A 14,583-nucleotide genomic window follows, 5' to 3' on the forward strand; every position below is an offset into this window, starting at 1 on the left:
TTAGGGCATGCATGTATCTTCTGCACCTCCAATCCTAGAGGGCATACGACCTTCTTTGCTGCGTATGTACTGTCGGGCAATTCGTTATCCTTTCGAAGCTTCTTCTTCAATATTTTAAATAGCTTCTCAAATCCTTTGTCAGGCACAGCATTCTCTGCCTTCCACTGCAGCAATTCCAGTACGGTACCGAGCTTTGTGTTGCCATCTTCGCAATTGGGGTACAACCCTTTTTTGTGATCCTCTAACATGCGATCGAACTTCAGCTTCTCCTTTTGACTTTCGCATTGCGTCCTTGCATCGACTATGACCCGGCGGAGATCATCATCATCGGGCACTGGTTCCTCTTGATCTTCAGCAGCTTCCCCCCTTGCAGCATCATTGGGCACATCGTCTGGTTCCTCTTGATCTTCAGCAGCTTCCCCCGTTGCAGCATCACCGTATTCAGGGGGCACATAGTTGTCATCGTCCTCTTCTTCTTCGCCGTCTTCCATCATAACCCCTATTTCTCCGTGCCTCGTCCAAACATTATAGTGTGGCATGAAACCCTTGTAAAGCAGGTGGGTGTGAAGGATTTTCCGGTCAGAGTAGGACTTCGTATTCCCACATATAGGGCATGGACAACACATAAAACCATTCTGCTTGATTGCCTCAGCCACTTCGAGAAAATCATGCACGCCCTTAATGTACTCGGAGGTGTGTCTGTCACCGTACATCCATTGTCGGTTCATCTGCGTGCATTATATATAATTAAGTGTGTCAAAAACCGTTACAGAATATCATGAATAGATAATTCAGTGACCAAATTAATAGAAGTTCATCATCACATTAGAACCAAAGTACATACATAGTTCTCATCTAACGACATATATATAGCTCTCCAGAGCATCTAATTAATTAAATCATACATTGAAACTATGTAAAATATTTCAATGCGAAAACAAATGCGATCATAATCGCAACCAAGGTAACAATTGATCCAACGGCATAATGATACCAAGCCTCGGTATGAATGGCATATTTTCTAATCTTTCTAATCTTCAAGCGCATTGCATCCATCTTGATCTTGTGATCATCGACGACATCCGCAACATGCAACTCCAATATCATCTTCTCCTCCTCAATTTTTTTTATTTTTTCCTTCAAGTAATTGTTTTCTTCTTCAACTAAATTTAACCTCTCGACAATAGGGTCGGTTAGAATTTCTGGTTCAACCACCTCCTAGATAAATAAAATCTATGTCACGTTGGTCGGTATATTTGTCATAAACAATAAATGAACCAAATAGTTATAAAAAGATAATATTTACCACATCCGAATCATAGACAGGACGAGGGCCGACGGGGGCGGATACCAAAACCATCGCACTATGTAATAAGAAGGAATAATAAAAGTAACAAAATTAGACAAGTAACTATCTGGAAGCACCATACTGTGATGTTGCTGCTGTGATGTTCAGGTACTGTTGCTACTGCTGTTGTGCTGGTGCTCTACTTTTCCTCTTTCTACTGCTGCTATGATGAGAAATTCTTATCGGTGCTCTTGCTATGATGAGAAATTCTCCTGTTTGTGCTACTCCTGCATGATGAGTACTCCACTGTTGTGCTGGTGCTCCACTTTTCCTCTTGTTGGTGCTCTTGCTATGATCAAGGAGTACTTTATGACCTGCACCTGCTGTTGTACTGAGAAATTGTACTCCTGTGCTGATTTGCACCTGCTGTTGTACTGAGAAATTGTACTCCTGTGTTGATTTACACCTGCTATTGTACACCGCTGATCTGCTCTTCCTACTGTTGTGCACCTGTGATCTCCTGAACTGCTGCTGTGCTATGATGAGAATTTATTCTTGCTGTTGTTGTACTCCTTGATCCAGCTGCTATGATGAATTCTTGCTGTTGATCATGTTGCTGAATTCTTGCAAGGAGCACCAGGGCGAGCAGCAAGGTGGGCGCAGTGGGGATCACCTAGGCGAGTAGCAAGGGAGGGCTCCCTGGGTGCAGTGGCAAGGGAGGGCGCCCTGGCGCGGCAAGGGAGGGCCTGGGCGTGGCTGGGAGGGCCTAGGCACGGAGAGGATGGCCTGCGCGCGGCCTGGGGACCGAAGCTGGGCGGCGAGGACGAGCGCCTGGATGCGGGGCTAATGCGGGGACGTGAGGAAGAAGACGACTGGTTTGAAATTCAAATCAAGGGCATAATTGTCTATTTGCACTTTTGTCGGCTGTGTCTGAAAATCCCTCAACGTCTTATAGTTCTTTCCAGAGGGAGTACTTTGTATTTGTTTAATGAATTGTATTGTACAGGACAGTTTATTATCAGGCTAGTGGTTATTGTTGATAATGCTACAACTAAGTTCTTGTTGTTTGGTTTGTACTCTCAGCTTTTTCGTTTATTGCTGCAGGTTCTTCATTTCAATAATTTCACTTCATTTCATCGGTGCAACAACAAAGACAGAAAGAAAAAATTATTGCTGAATTACACGGGCAAAGTTGCTATAGTAATTACACTTTTTGGCATAAACTGCAAATTAGTCTAAAGAACAAAATCGTCATTATCCACAGGTGTTTATGGAATAGACTATCTACCTGTGGCATAGATCATATCATACATCATACAAGTTGCATTCATGTAGTGAATTCTATATCTAGTATTACAAAAGAAAAAAGATCAGTTTTAAGTAGACTATATAATAGGTGGAGATAGAGTTTCCAAGTTTATATTGTACCAATCTGCTCTTTTTTATTTTAGGTAGCATGATATTCATTGCTTTACTAACTTGGAAATTAAAAAACTGATTGTTCCTAAAGTATTTCCAGACTTTTCTTAATTTTCTTAGATTAATTGTGCTCACCGCTTCGGAATCAAGGGCAAACTAGCTCCTCGATATATTGGCCCATTCCTTATTCTCGAAAGGCGTGGAAAAGTGGCATACCAACTGGAGCTACCGCCGAACCTTTCTCAGGTTCACGATGTGTTCCATGTGTCACAGCTCCGCCGTTGCTTCAAGGACCCAATCCGAGCTGTGGATCATGAAGTGCTCGAATTGCAGCAAGACCTCTCCTATAAGGAGCATGCGGTCCGCATTCTCGACCAAGCTGAACGCCGCACACGTCAGAAGGCGATCAAGTTTCTCAAAGTCCAGTGGTCGCACCATTCTGAAGATGAGGCCACTTGGGAACGAGAGGATCGTCTGCGCGAAGAATACCCCTCACTGTTTCCTTCTAACTCCTAAATCTCGGGACGAGATTTCTTGTAGTGGAGGAGCTTTGTAACACCCCGAGAATCATGCTACAGTAACTCTTTGTGATTAAGATAATCATGTTGCTAAACAGGGCTTGATCACATTGGAATCACATTTCTTTTCAAACTCCTAATTCAAACTTAATTAAATTTAAAGTGGAAAATAAAAGTTTTCAAAAATTTAAACAAAAATGTTCGGGCCATGCCAGATATTGCACTGATAAATATTGTGGAGAAAACACATTTTTATAAGATGCCTAAATACTTTTAAATGAATTAAAACAGAAAAGAAAATAAATAAAAAGAAAAGAAAATGCAACAGGGGAGAAACAAACAAAAAAAAAGAGAGAAGAAGGCAAACCCCCTTCCCCCCACTGGACCCCTGGCCCAACTGGGCCGACCCCAGGCCCAGCCGGCCTAGCCCACCTCCCCGGGTTGCCCTCCCCTTCCCTGTTCCCCCGACCGGGGTCGGAACAGGGGCAGGTCCCCGCCGCACCCCATCGCCGGCGACGGGGGAGGATAAGGCCGCCAGCGCCCCCGCCCACTCGCCCCCCGCTCACCTCTCGGCCTCTGCGCCTCTCCCTATCCCCCCCAGATCCACGCCGCTCCCTCCTTCCCCACCGCCCGAGCGCGGTCGCCGACGTGCCACCGTCGTTTCCGCGGCCACCGAGCCCCGTTCTCCTCCCCGACGTGTCCACGAGCTCCGCCGCGTCGAGCCCGTCCTCCCTGACCACCTGCTCGAGCCGGGACCCCCTACATCACCCCCCAACGCCGTCGCCTTCTTCCTCGGGTCGCCGCCGTCTTCTTCGACTCCGGCGACTGCTGCTGCACTAAGCCGCTCACCGGCCTCCGTGTGCCGCGCGGTGAGTTCCTCTACCTCCCCCCCCTCTCCATTAGCTCGCTAGCTTGCCGTAGCCACCGCGCCGCGTTAGGCAGCACCCTCCGCCGCCTGGCCTCGTCGCCGGCGTGGCCACGGCGACCTTTTGGTCCCGTTCGTGCCTCCGTTGCCTTGGCCGCATCGAGTAGGCCTCGCCCCGCTCTTCGGTTTGCCCCAGTTCGCACCGTAACCCCGTCTCCGCCGCACGCCGGAACCACCCCGCCGCCGGCGAGCTCCTGGCGCTCCGCTCCGACCTCCCCAGCACCCCGCACCGCCACTGTTCGACGCGCGGCGTCGGGCCGCGTCGAACGCAAGTAACCGCGGCCCCCCAGACCCCCTGTGCGCTAAACCCGAGCCGAGCCCGCCGCGCGCCGCCGCGATTTGGCTCGCCGGAGCTGCTCCGGCGCCGTCCGCCGACGTGGCTAAGTGCCCCCCCTGGGTCGCTGCCAGTGGGTCCTGGTGGCCCAGTTGACTGGGTTGACCCCAGTCAACTGCTGACTAGGCAGGCCCAACCACTAACATGCGGGCCCCGCCGCATAATTAATAAAAAAATATTTTTATAAATAAAACTAATTAGTTTAGATAATTAGACTATGACAGGTGGGGCCCAGTAGTTAATTAAACTAATTTTAGTTAATTTAATCTTCTGATTAGCCCACTGTCTATGACAGGTAGGACCCACCTGTCTGGTTTGACTGGTCAGCCGACCTGTTGACCTGCTGACGTCAGCATTACCTCATGCTGACGTCATAATTCATTTTTTTGCTAAATTCAAATAATTCCAGAAATTCAAATAATGAAAATTCATATCTTTTAAACCGTAACTCGGATGAAAATGTTTTCTACATGAAAGTTGCTCAGAACGACGAGACGAATCCGAGTACGCAATCCGTTCGTCCACCACACCTCCCTAACCTATCGAACTAGCAACCTTCCCCCTCCGGTCCGTCTGTCCAAAAACGCAAAACATCGGGAATACCTCCCGGATGTTCCCCCCCTTCGCCGGTACCACCTACTGTCGCGTTAGGGCACACCTAGCACCGCTCATTGTCATGTCACGCATCGTCATGCTTATGATTGCATTGTATTTACTGTTTCTTCCCCCCTCTTCTCTCCGGTAGACTACGAGACCGACACTGCTGCTGCCCAGTTCGACTACGGAGTTGACGAACCCTCCTACGTGCTAGAGCAACCAGGCAAGCCCCCCCTTGATCACCAGATATCGCCTATTCTTCTCTATACTGCTTGCATTAGAGTAGTGTAGCATGTTACTGCTTTTCGATATCCTATCCTGATGCATAGCCTATCCTTGCTACTACTGTGTATACCTTTACATGCAATCCTACATGCTTAGTATAGGATGCTAGATTTCCATCAGTGGCCCTACATTCTTGTCTGTCTGCTGTGCTATACTATCGGGCCGTGATCACCTGGGCGGTGATCACGGGTATATACTTTTATACTATATACATGACACATGTGATGACTAAAGTCGGGTCGGCTCGTAGGAGTACCCGCAAGTGGATCTTTGTGGCGGAGCGACAGGGCAGGTTGAGACCGCCTAGGTGAGAGGTGGGCCTGGCCCTGATCGGCGTTCGCGGATACTTAACACGCTTAACGAGATCTTGGTATTTGATCTGAGTCTGACCATTTGGTCTATACGCACTAGCCATCTGCGCGGGAGTAGTTATGGGTATCCCGGCGTCGTGGTATCAGCCGAAGCCTTCTTGACGTCAGCGACTGAGTGGCGTGCGCCGGATTGGACTGGAACGCCACTAGGCTAGGTCTGCTTCCGGTCGCGTACGCAACGTGCAGGTGTGCATAGGGCGATGGGCCCAGACCCCTGCGCGCATAGGGTTAGACCGGCGTGCTGACCTCTCTGTTGTGCTTAGGGGCTGCGACGCGTTGATCTTACGAGGCCGGGCATGACCCAGGAAAGTGTGTCCGGCCAAATGGGATCGAGCGTGTTGGGTTATGTGGTGCACCCCTGCAGGGAAGTTTATCTATTCGAATAGCCGTGTCCCTCGGTAAAAGGACGACCCGGAGTTGTACCTTGACCTTATGACAACTAGAACTGGATACTGAATAAAATACACCCTTCCAAGTGCCAGATACAACCCGGTGATCGCTCTCTAACAGGGCGACGAGGAGGGGATCGCCGGCTAGGATTATGCTATGCGATGCTACTTGGAGGACTTCAATCTACTCTCTTCTATATGCTGCAAGATGGAGATGGCCAGGAGCGTAGTCTTCGACAGGATTAGCTATCCCCCTTTTATTCTGGCATTCCGCAGTTCAGTCCACTGATATGCCCCTTTACACATATACCCATGCATATGTAGTATAGCTCCTTGCTTGCGAGTACTTTGGATGAGTACTCACGGTTGCTTCTCTCCCTCTTTTCCCCATTTTCCTTTCTATCTGGTTGTCGCAACCAGATGTTGGAGTCCAGGAGCCAGACGCCACCGTCGACGACGACACCTACGACACTGGAGGTGCCTACTACTACGTGCAGCCCGCTGACGACGACCAGGAGTAGTTAGGAGGATCCCAGGCAGGAGGCCTGCGCCTCGTTCGATCTGTATCCCAGTTTGTGCTAGCCTTCTTAAGGCAAACTTGTTTAACTTATGTCTGTACTCAGATATTGTTGCTTCCACTGACTCGTCTGTGATCGAGCACTTGTATTCGAGCCCTCGAGGCCCCTGGCTTGTATTATGATGCTTGTATGACTTATTTATGTTTTACAGTTGTGTTGTGATATCTTCCCGTGAGTGCCTGATCTTGGTCGTACACATTTGCGTGCATGATTAGTGTACGGTCAAATCGGGGGCGTCACAAGTTGGTATCAGAGCCGACTGCCTGTAGGAATCTCCCTTTCCACACTCCTTGGCCGAAGTCGAGTCTAGACATTACAAAACTTTTACTAACATGGCTGTGTGTCTTACGGGCCCACGTCGCCATTGGGTGGTACTAGGATCTTTTACTCCTCGACCTTTACTCTGGGACTCCGAACTCTCTTCTACTTGGGTTAAACGAATTTACTAACTCTAACACTAGGATCCCGTGACCGCATTCACCCCAAAGTTGGATAAGCCATAGTTGTTTCTTAGAGTAGTATTTTGAACAATTCACACACTGTCATTTGACTCCTTTGAAACGTCTTTGCTTTCAGATGGAACCCACGAGGCAGGTCGTTCGCCACACGACGGCCATTGGTGCCTCGGGATCACCTGCGGTGCTAGCTGAGATGATGACCTATCTGGGTTATCGCTGGCACCCTGAGTACACCGTCTACAAGGAGTACCAGGACTTTAACCAGGAGCAGTATCGTGCCATCGTCCACCTCTACTCTCGGGAGTATGACCCCACTACTGTGCTGCACACCGCACATGGTGTTGGTGTGACCATCGATATGGCTGTCCACGATGCTGCCTATGCTGCTCTGACACGTCTTCGTGGAGAGTATCGGGAGTTGGACACCTCCCCTTTCAAGCATATTGCTATCGCATCTGATGTTGGTGCGGAGGGATACTATACTGCTGCCTACTCCACTGTCACCCGAGAGCCCTTCTACCGTCAGCACCTGGTTCTGCATGCTGATGGGCTGGATCGAGCTAACCGAGCTCTTCGCCACGAGATGTACACCACCCGTCAGCACCTTTACCGTGCTCTAACGCTGCTGCACCCCTTTGTCCGATCTGGACAGGTACCGCGTACTGCGATCTACCCAGTCAGGACCATGATGCCCCACGGTGTCGGTTGGCCAGAGGTGGGAGGCTACTCCCCTGCACTTGGTCCTCTTCTGCCACCTGAGCGTCGGGCTCTACACCTGAGTATCCGCGGCCCCCAGTCTACTGACGTGGAGGGCTATCCGTTGCCTCACTACCAGCTGTCGGGCTACGATTACCTCCACAGTACCTCTTGGGACTGATGTAGGCTTGCTTGTAGTGTTAGATGCATTCGCCACGAGCCTGTGTGCCGCCTATGATGTTTTAGTCTATGTACTGAACTCTATGTACTGAACTCTATGCGTGACCCCTTTTGTAAGTTATGCCGACTACTATGTAGTAGCTATCGTGCTCCTCTCGTTATGCATGTTTCATCATGAATGATTCTTGTCTTTGCAAATATTTTCCAATGCTGAACTACCCCTGTTATATATTAACAGGATGGTTAGACCAGGTGGTCGTGGTCGTGGTGGCGATGCCCCACCACCACCTGAGTACATGGCTGGTATGATCCAACAGTTTGAACTGAACCGCCAGTTCATGGAAAATATGATGGCTCAGTTTCCTCGCCCCAATATGAACCAGCAGCCAGCCCAAGTGACTCTTCAAGATTTCATACGCCTCAACCCAACCATCTACCGCAGCTCAACTCAGCCTCTGGATGCTGATGACTGGCTCCGTGACATCACCTATGAGATGGAGTCTGCTGATGTAGCCCCTGCCAGCTATGTCACCTTTGCTTCCTTCTTCTTGAAGGGACCCGCAGCTCAATGGTGGGACAGCCACAGGCGTACTCTGCCAGCTGGAACAATCATCACATGGCCAGACTTCCAAGCTGCTTTCCGTGCCCGCTTCATTCCTCAAGGAGTCATGGACCGGAAGAAGCGTGAGTTCCGCAACCTCACCCAAGGCAACAAAACTGTCGAAGCTTATCAGCGGGAGTTTCTGGACTTGTCTCGCTATGCTGAAGAAGACATTGCAACTGATGCACGCAGACAGGAGAAGTTCCGTGATGGCCTTCAAGCTGACATCAAGCTCGCACTTCTAGTGCATGACTTCGCCGATTTCGCCACCTTGGTGAACAAGGCCATCAATGTCGAAACTGGTCTGCAGGAATACCAGAGCTCTCACAGGCGCAACCGTGACACGGGCACATCTTCGGGCCCGCCCTCACAGAAGCGTAAGATATGGATCCCGAACAGCATGTACCGTCCAAATGCATCTGCCCCAAGGCAGACCTATGCTGCACCTCGTCTGCCTCCACCACCATCTAGGCAGTCAAGACTTCCAGCTCCACCATCCCAAGCTCCTGTTCCCACTCCGAATAATGGCTTGTCCTTCAGGTGTGGTCAACCAGGACACCGTGCTAAAGAATGCAACCAGAACCAGAATCAACTGGCCCTTCCAGCAACTGGCCGTGGTAACAATCAGCCCCGCAACAACAATGCTAAGTCTTATGGTCGTGCTCATGCCAACCACGTTGATCTCAACGAAGCTCAAGACCAGCCTGCTACTGTGATGGGTACACTCCTCGTAAATTCAGTACCAGCATCCGTTTTATTTGATACAGGTGCATCGCATTCATTCATGTCAGAAGATTTTGCATACAAGCACGACGTTAAATGTGAGGAGATGAACACTTCGGTACTGGTCAAAACCCCCGTGGGACAGTGTCAAACCTCCTTGGTTGGCATCGATGTCCCCGTGGAAATCGAAGGGCTGGAATTCTATGCCTCTCCCATTATCCTGAAGTCGTCTAACATCGACCTCATTTTGGGTATGGATTGGTTGAAAGCGCATACTGCTTCTATAGTTTGCGCCACTAAAACCGTCCATCTGCTACACCCTTCAGATGAAATAGTTGCTTACCAAGCTCATCTGATGCAAAATGCCGAGGCAAGGCTCTATGCATTGAATGCATTGAACGCTGCACCACTCGAGGGCATTGAAAACATTCCCGTCGTGCGTGAATTCCTCAACGTCTTCCCTGAAGAACTTCCAGGGATTCCCCCTGCTAGAGCTGTCGAATTCATCATCGACTTGAAACCAGGCACCACTCCTATAGCCAAGCGACCCTACAAAATGCCGCCGCATGAACTCCTTGAGCTTAAGGAGGAAATCGACAAATCTCTTCGCAAAGGATTCATTCGCCCAAGTTGCTCTCCTTGGGGAGCACCTTCCTTCTTTGTCAAGAAGAAGGATGGGACAAACCGGTTAGTTCAAGACTACCGTCCTATAAACCAAGCAACCATTCAGAATAAATACCCCCTTCCTCGGATCAATGATCTGTATGATCAACTGGCGGGTTCGTCAGTGTTCTCTAAGCTCGACTTGAGGTTGGGTTACCACCAGATCCGTGTTCGCGAAGAGGATATCCCAAAGACCGCCTTCGTGACTCGCTATGGTTCATACGAGTACACCGTCATGTCTTTCGGTTTAACCAATGCTCCAGCCACCTTCTCTCGTCTGATGAACTATATATTCATGGATTACCTCGACAAGTTCGTTGTGGTTTATCTGGATGATATCCTGGTATTTTCCAAGAACGAAGAAGAACATGCTGAACATCTTCGACTTGTGCTGGAAAAGCTACGAGAACATCAACTATATGCCAAGTTCTCCAAATGTGAATTCTGGCTACCGGAAGTAACCTATCTTGGGTATGTCATCTCTAAGGATGGTATTGCCGTCAACCCCGAGCGAGTTCAGGCTATTCTTGATTGGACTCCTCCCAAGAACGTTAAGCAAGTCAGAAGTTTTCTCGGTCTCGCCAGCTATTGCCGTCGATTCGTCGAGAACTTCTCCAAGATCGCCAGGCCTCTGACTAACCTGTTACATAAGGGCGTCAAGTTCCAATGGACAGACAAATGTCAGGAAAGTTTCCAGGCACTCAAAGAGAAGTTGACTTCTGCTCCAGTTCTAGCTCCACCTGATACTAAGAAGGACTTTGTCATTTACTGCGACGCTTCCCGTCAAGGATTAGGCTGTGTCCTAATGCAAGACCGCAAAGTCATTGCTTATGCCTCTCGGCAATTGCGCCCTCACGAAGAGAACTACCCAGTTCACGACCTCGAACTTGCTGCTGTCATTCATGCGCTGAAGCAGTGGCGACATTACCTTCTCGGTAATCATTGCGAGATCTTCACTGGCCACCAAAGTCTGAAGTATCTGTTTACTCAGCCAGATCTGAACCTCCGTCAACAGAGATGGATGGAGCTTGTTGCAGACTTTGACTTGGGTATTTCCTATACGCCAGGCAAGGCTAATGTAATGGCTGATGCTTTGAGCCGCAAGTCTTACTGCAACCACCTCCAGGTTCACAAAGTTCAGCCCTCGCTTGTTGAAGAATTCAGGAAGTTGAACCTCCATATTGTTCCTCCGGGTGCACTCGCTCCCCCTCCTAAGGAGTTTGGCAAGGTGAACCTCCACGTTGTTACCCAAGGTTCCCTCAATACCCTAGTTGCTAAACCAGATCTCGTGGATAGCATCAAAAGGCTACAGAAGTATGACTCTGAAGCCCACAAGATTAAGCGCTACCTCGCAGAAGGAAAGCCCTCATTCTTCACCATTGCTGAAGATGGCACCCTATACTTCAAGGGCCGCCTAGTGGTGCCATGTGCAGAGAAAAACCTGGATATGACACAGGAAGTTATGAAAGAAGCTCATGATATGCCTCTATGTATCCACCCTGGTAGTACGAAGATGTACCAAGACATCCGTCAGAGATTCTGGTGGTCTAATATGAAGCAAGCCATTGCTCGTTATGTTGCTGAGTGTGACGTTTGCCGTCGTATCAAAGCAGAACATCAAAGGCCTGTTGGAACTCTGCAACCTATCTCTATTCCTGAATGGAAATGGGACCATGTTGAGATGGACTTCGTCACTGGATTTCCCAAATCACAGAAAGGTAATGATGCTATTCTTGTCGTCATTGACCGGCTTTCCAAAGTTGCACATTTTCTGGCGGTCAAGGAAACGATCACTGCTAGTCAACTGGCAACGCTCTATATGTCTAGGATTGTTTCACTCCACGGTATTCCATCGGTTATTAGTTCGGACCGTGGCAGCTTATTCACTTCAAGATTCTGGGCAAGTTTCCAAGAAGCTATGGGAACTCATCTGTCATTTAGTACTGCGTTTCATCCCCAATCGCAAGGGCAAGTTGAACGCGTCAACCAAGTTCTCGAAGACATGCTTCGAGCTTGTGTTATTTCCTTCGGCAAGAAATGGGAGGAATCTCTCCCGTATGCTGAGTTCTCTTATAATAATAGCTATCAAGCTAGTCTGAATATGGCCCCCTTCAAAGTGTTATATGGACGAAAGTGCCGAACCCCTCTGAACTGGTCAGAAACTGGGGAACGTCCACTCTTCGGTCCGGATATTATCCAAGATGCCGAAGAACAAGTCCGCATTATTCGCGAGAATCTCAAGACTGCTCAGTCACGTCAGAAGAGTCAGTATGACCGTCATCATAAAGACATGGTCTATCAACCTGGCGAAAAGGCTTATCTCCGAGTCACACCTATGAAGGGTGCTCACCGCTTCGGAATCAAGGGCAAACTAGCTCCTCGATATATTGGCCCATTCCTTATTCTCGAAAGGCGTGGAAAAGTGGCATACCAACTGGAGCTACCGCCGAACCTTTCTCAGGTTCACGATGTGTTCCATGTGTCACAGCTCCGCCGTTGCTTCAAGGACCCAATCCGAGCTGTGGATCATGAAGTGCTCGAATTGCAGCAAGACCTCTCCTATAAGGAGCATCCGGTCCGCATTCTCGACCAAGCTGAACGCCGCACACGTCAGAAGGCGATCAAGTTTCTCAAAGTCCAGTGGTCGCACCATTTTGAAGATGAGGCCACTTGGGAACGAGAGGATCGTCTGCGCGAAGAATACCCCTCACTGTTTCCTTCTAACTCCTAAATCTCGGGACGAGATTTCTTGTAGTGGAGGAGATTTGTAACACCCCGAGAATCATGCTACAGTAACTCTCTGTGATTAAGATAATCATGTTGCTAACCAGGGCTTGATCACATTGGAATCACATTTCTTTTCAAACTCCTAATTCCAACTTAATTAAATTTAAAGTGGAAAATAAAAGTTTTCAAAAATTTAAACAAAAATGTTCGGGCCATGCTAGATATTGCACTGATAAATATTGTGGAGAAAACACATTTTTATAAGATGCCTAAATACTTTTAAATGAATTAAAACAGAAAAGAAAATAAATAAAAAGAAAAGAAAATGCAACAGGGGAGAAACAAACAAAAAAAAGAGAAGAAGGCAAACCCCCCTTCCCCCCCACTGGACCCCTGGCCCAACTGGGCCGACCCCAGGCCCAGCCGGCCTAGCCCACCTCCCCGGGTCGCCCTCCCCTTCCCTGTTCCCCCGACCGGGGTCGGAAGAGGGGCAGGTCCCCGCCGCACCCCATCGCCGGCGACGGGGGAGGATAAGGCCGCCAGCGCCCCCGCCCACTCGCTCCCCGCTCACCTCTCGGCCTCTGCGCCTCTCCCTATCCCCCCCAGATCCACGCCGCTCCCTCCTTCCCCACCGCCCGAGCGCGGTCGCCGACGTGCCGCCGTCGTTTCCGCGGCCACCGAGCCCCGTTCTCCTCCCCGACGTGTCCACGAGCTCCGCCGCGTCGAGCCCGTCCTCCCCGACCACCTGCTCGAGCCGGGACCCCCTACATCGCCCCCCAACGCCGTCGCCTTCTTCCTCGGGTCGCCGCCGTCTTCTTCGACTACGGCGACTGCTGCTGCTACTAAGCCGCTCACCGGCCTCCGTGTGCCGCGCGGTGAGTTCCTCTACCTCCTCCCCCTCTCCATTAGCTCGCTAGCTTGCCGTAGCCACCGCGCCGCGTTAGGCCGCACCCTCCGCCGCCTGGCCTCGTCGCCGGCGTGGCCACGGCGACCTTTTGGTCCCGTTCGTGCCTCCGTTGCCTTGGCCGCATCGAGTAGGCCTCGCCCCGCTCTTCGGTTTGCCCCGGTTCGCACCGTAGCCCCGTCTCCGCCGCACGCCCGAACCACCCCGCCGCCGGCGAGCTCCTGGCGCTCCACTCCGACCTCCCCAGCACCCCGCACCGCCACCGTTCGACGCGCTGCGTCGGGCCGCGTCGAACGCAAGTAACCGCAGCCCCCCAGACCCCCTGTGCGCTAAACCCGAGCCGAGCCCGCCGCGCGCCGCCGCGATTTGGCTCACCGGAGCTGCTCCGGCGCCGTCCGCCGACGTGGCTAAGTGCCCCCCCTGGGTCGCTGCCAGTGGTTCCTGGTGGCCCAGTTGACTGGGTTGACCCCAGTCAACTGCTGACTGGGCAGGCCCAGCCACTAACATGCGGGCCCCGCTGCATAATGAATAAAAAAATGTTTTTATAAATAAAACTAATTAGTTTAGATAATTAGACTATGACAGGTGGGGCCCAGTAGTTAATTAAACTAATTTTAGTTAATTTAATCTTCTGATTAGCCCACTGTCTATGACAGGTAGGACCCACCTGTCTGGTTTGACTGGTCAGCCGACCTGTTGACCTGCTGACGTCAGCATTACCTCATGCTGACGTCATAATTCATTTTTTGCTAAATTCAAATAATTCCAAAAATTAAAATAATCTTTGAAAATTCATATCTTTTAAACCGTAACTCAGATGAAAATGTTTTCTACATGAAAGTTGCTCAGAACGACGAGACGAATCCGAATACGCAATCCGTTCGTCCACCACACCTCCCTAACCTATCGAACTAGCAACCTTCCCCC

The sequence above is a fragment of the Aegilops tauschii genome, chromosome 2 (assembly GCF_002575655.3).
Source record: "Aegilops tauschii subsp. strangulata cultivar AL8/78 chromosome 2, Aet v6.0, whole genome shotgun sequence".
Taxonomy (NCBI): domain Eukaryota; kingdom Viridiplantae; phylum Streptophyta; class Magnoliopsida; order Poales; family Poaceae; genus Aegilops; species Aegilops tauschii.